Source organism: Arvicanthis niloticus, chromosome 2 (genome assembly GCF_011762505.2).
Source record: "Arvicanthis niloticus isolate mArvNil1 chromosome 2, mArvNil1.pat.X, whole genome shotgun sequence".
Lineage (NCBI taxonomy): Eukaryota > Metazoa > Chordata > Mammalia > Rodentia > Muridae > Arvicanthis > Arvicanthis niloticus.
The window spans coordinates 78,933,388-78,938,340 of record NC_047659.1 but is presented as its reverse complement, the minus strand read 5'-3'; positions in this window follow the sequence as shown (position 1 = coordinate 78,938,340).

The following is a 4,953-nucleotide window of genomic DNA, read 5'->3' as shown; positions in this document are numbered from 1 at the left end:
ACTGGTGAGATGTGGAATTTCTAAGCCAGGGAACTGATAAATAGATTGTGTATTTGGGGGATACTTTCAGCATGGGTTTTGTTGTTCTGAAAGGTTCCTTCCACTGTCTATGCATTCTTTAACTCATAGAATGTAAACCATCTTGGTTGTATCCCCTAAGTCATTCTCTCGGCTCCTAGTAGATACTGTGTGCATGCTTGTTACATGAACTAATTGGGAACTGGTGAAATTAACACACAGGTGAGACCTACCTACTCCTGGTTCTTCCCCACAAATAATATCATGGTGACCATTTAAATATTTCCAGAGATTTTTGCAAGTATGTACATTTGCACACACATGTGCACATACACTCAGTTTTGTTTTCAATGTGCATTAATTAAAATAGTAGCATAGATGTGCTGTTCTGAAAATGTCTCTGAACAGTATGTTTTGGAAATCCACCTCTATTTTTCTCAATCTAGCTCATTCTTTCAAAAATGCTGTTACAGTGATCTCAGCATGGTCACTCTTCACACAAGACAACTTACGAGGCTGCACAGTGAACAGCCTCCCAGCTGTCCTGTTTGCTGTAGATAAGTTGGTTGGTTTCAGCTTTCCAGGATAACCCATAGGCTTCATATATATGTATAGACTGTAATAGCCAGGATGTCTAAATAAGTCTGATGAAATCATTCAATTATTTTAAATCATAAACTTGAGGTCAGAAATCACATTCTGGGTTTTTACATTATCAAAGCATGTACATTGTGCAGAAACAAAACCCAAATTGCCTGTTGAGAAAAGGCAAATTGGAAATGACATTGGAAAAGACAAATAATCCTCATTTACTCTTCAAACCCAGATTAAAGCCCCATATACTCTGTTACACACTAGGAAGGTATTGAAATTAAACTTTCAGTCAGTCTTTGTGTCTTAGGTCCATTTTGATCTAGTTGTGGGAATTGAAGATGCATACTGTCATCTAAAGCAACTCATGTCTCTGTGAATGGCAACCTTCTTTTGCAAAATGATAACTTTATGACAAGCTGCATGTTTACTGAAAAGCTTTGACATTGCATTCTTATAGATTCATGTAGCTGATGCACTCGGCAGAGATAGATGCTTTTCCCCAGAATGCCTTTGATTTCTTTTTGTTGCAATCAGCTTTTGAATATTGAGGCTGTTTGTCCTGAAGCACTGCTGCAGCAAACACACTGTCACTCCTGAGGTGCTATGTCATTCCTTAGGTGACAGTGTACCTCTCAGGTCTGTCTGACACCAAAGATTGCATCCAGGAGTGCAGGCCTCTCAAGGAGACACTGACTAATGAGTCCTACTTAATGAAATCGCTAAGCATTAGAAACAGCATCTCCGAGAGCGGGGGAGGAGAGACAAAAGTCCTCTTGTCCAGTTGGCAGTGATTTGTGGTATTGATTCTGGCCTTTGGCTGGAACTTGAACTACACACAGCAGAGGTCCAAGTGCCTTGACCTCAAGAGGAATGTCTACTCCATCAAGGAAGGAGTCTGCTTCCTGGACTTGAAGAAAGGACAGTGGAGTGGCTGGAATAAGGGAAAAACCCAATGCCTACAGAAATATAAATAAGTGGAACACATTGAGGATCACAAATAGAAAATTTGTGTTTAAAGGAATAACCATATTGAGACAACCTCACAGAGTGTTGCAGGCTGTCTTAGATTTTGTAGGCTCTATTGCTTCTTTTATACCCAGAGATTTAGAAGAGGAGCTAAGACAATCATCCCATGATGTTATTCTAGCTATTCTTCACCAACCATCAGCTGTTGATGTCAGATGTCAGATGCCTATTCACTCAGCAGAAGTGATTGGAGGGAGTAGCTTGCCTTTATAACCTGTCTGTTCAGTGTTAGAATTCAGGATGTATTCCAGGAGGCAGCGTTATGAAAGCCTACTGAAATACTCTGCCAGGGAACCTAACCCAAGCTGAGATGTTGTCCAACAGAATCAAAGCAGGGTTTAAAGTCAGCTGCTGTCTTTACTGCACATTAAAACTTGGCAAAGGAAGTTCTTTGCATTGGGAGCACATGAAAGAATCAAGGCAGAGGAAGGGTGGTTAAAGCGAACAGATGAACTCGCACGTCTTAAACCATCCAAGCGATACTCCAACTTCCAAAGATACCTGCTTGGATGCCCTGAAAGTAAGCATGGCCTTTGTGTTCTTTTTTCTCTAGCTATGGGTGGCACATGAGAAAAAAGAAAGAAAGAAGAAGAAAGGAGGCGAGAAAAGACTTTATATATCGAGGCCACATTTGTCAAAGCTTGAATCCCACACAGATTTGGGAACTGTGTATCAAGCTGAGCTCCAAACTTTCAACTCTGAAAAGCGCTACTTACCCCAAGTAAAAGGCAATTTTCCAGCTCAAAGAAAGGCAGTACCGCAAGGTTCAGGAAAAGAGGTCAGGAGACTCCTTGTACATCAATCAGCTCCTGGAAAACAACATGTCAATGAGTTAAGTGAACACGAATCAGGCACATATGGATTGAATTTCCCTTGAAATACTCCTGGGGTCCAAGTTTTAAGGGGTGGAATGGAGGAGGGGTGAAGAATCTTGGGAAAATCTGCAGCCACGGAATGTATGAAAATACTTCTAAACGGTCGACCAACAAGGCTGAAAATCCTGCTGACCTGGATCAATGCTGGGTCCAGCTGACCTTTGCTTTCTTTAGATGAGACCAGATCTGACACTGGAGTGACAGCCAAGGACTTCCCACCCTTGATCTGAACTTCATCCCGTGGCACTGAGAATAGGAAGGTCGGCTAGAAAGTGGCTTTGAAGCTCCAGGGAAGGGAGCTGGGATTTATTTCAGTCAGAAAGCAAACTGTGAGAGGCATTCAAGGTGACCAGATATGACGGCCAGTAGCTTGTATTCAGCAAGTCCATTCGTCCTTCTCCAACACCTTCCTCCCTGGAATCATGAGGAAGTAGAGTTATAAAGAGATGTGGAGAAAAGCAAGTGAGTTTCTTGGAACCATCCTTGAGGAAGTGTGTGGCACAGTGAAAATGTGTCCCCACCTATAGTCTCCTAAAATATGAAGGCAATGTGCAAGGCGGGTCTGTGGTAGCATGGAACAGTATATGTAAAGGAAAAGAAACAGTCATGTTTTCCGTCCAATATAAACTTCATGAACGTTAGTACTGTTTAAATCTGATTTGATGTTGACGCTGTAAGAATTCTGCATGGAGGATAAGTTACTTCAGTTACATCTACACAGACTCTAAACTTGGTTAATACCAAGCCTAGAAAAGCACCATGGAAAATTTAAGATGAGAAAAGTATATTTTCAAGTCTCTAACGGGAAAGCTGGTGAGAAAGGAGATATATTTCATTTGTTGTTGTTTTGTGAGGCACTTTACAGTCGCGCCAACACCATTTCTCTTTAGGGATCAGTACCAGACTAGAACTTCTTAGTGCCCAGGAGCTATTATTGTGGTCTTTTTCTCTCTTCCTATTTATTTATTTATTTATTTACTGAATGATGTGAGAGGCCATCAGAAATAAATGTTAATGAGACTATTATTTTTTTTTAAACAAACGATTCCCTGACAACAGAAAATTTTTTCACAATTGTCAAATTGTGTAGACGATGTTCAAATGGCTCATTCATCCTCACCCGCACCACCACGTTGAAAATGTCCTTTTTCTGGTGTGCAGTTGATTGATGTACATTCCCATATCAGGCTAATGGCACTTTATTTTCCAACAGTAGCAAGTAATGAGTGACCTTGAGTGCATATTGTTTTCCTGAAAGGCTTTGTTGCTCGGCTTCCTTCGTAAGCACCCCAAGGAAGCAAGGCCTCTGTGTTGGTGTTTTGCAGCAAACCTCATTTCTTTCATGGCTTTCTGTAAAAGAATTTGATACAGGGATAGAAGCTAACGTCAGTGAGTAAATGAAATATTGATCCGTGCTACTCTGGCCTTGCCTTCACCTTGTCCCAGGGCGGTGAGTTACTGACTTTTCCGTTTTGGCTGTAATAGGAATTATTACAACAGGTCTGTGCAAGTAATTACTTGGCATGGTAAAAAAAGGAGGGTCCATCATATATTTCTGTAGAGACGTTAGTTTCTACCAGACCAGCAGTCCACAGTTTTTGGCTCTGTCTCTCCCAGTCTTGATTCAATTCTTTTAACTATCATTAATCACACTCCTTGTCAGCAGAAGTTTATCAAAAGTATTAAGTGAGCAAGGTTGCCTGGCCTCCTTTAAAAAAAAAAAAATCAGCCAACACGGGGCAGTAAATTTCAAAATATGGAAGGTTGGTTCCGTGATATATATGAGTGTCTCTTCAGCTAGAATGAGCCGTTTGTTTTAGTGATAGATATTGTAGTTTGAGCTGTGATAGAATCCTTCTCGGGTTTATATGTCGCAGGCTATCGTTTATGAGAGACCATGTGTTTCTAGATGGTGAAGGTCATGGCTGATGGCAAAAGTAAAAGCAGTAGTGATTCATTAAAAAGAGTTGATAGGGCCTGTGGCTGACAGGGATAAATAGAAACATGTGCTTTGCCCAACTCACCAGCACCTAAGTTGACATTGAGTTTCTTTGGCCTTAACTCTGACAACTCTCAACAGCCAGACGGTCGGGAATCCATAGGAGACAAGAGCAATGACAGGTTCCCCTCTTTCTTGTTAGTAATAGAGTCCAGAAAAGAGGGAGTACAGCTCTGTCCCCTGCAGTTTGGCTTGGATAATATTAACTTTAAAATTGCTATTAATTAAAAAAAATAAGTATATTTTTATTGTATAAAATTCAAATGCCATAGAAATATGATACAGAAAAGTTATGTTTGACATATTTAATTTCTTTTTTTAAATGACATGATAAGGCTGGAGAGGTGGCTTAGTGGTTAAGAGCACTGGCTGCTCTTCCAAAAAACCAAGGTTCAATCCCCACCACCCATATGGCAGCTTACAACTGTTTGCAACTCCAGT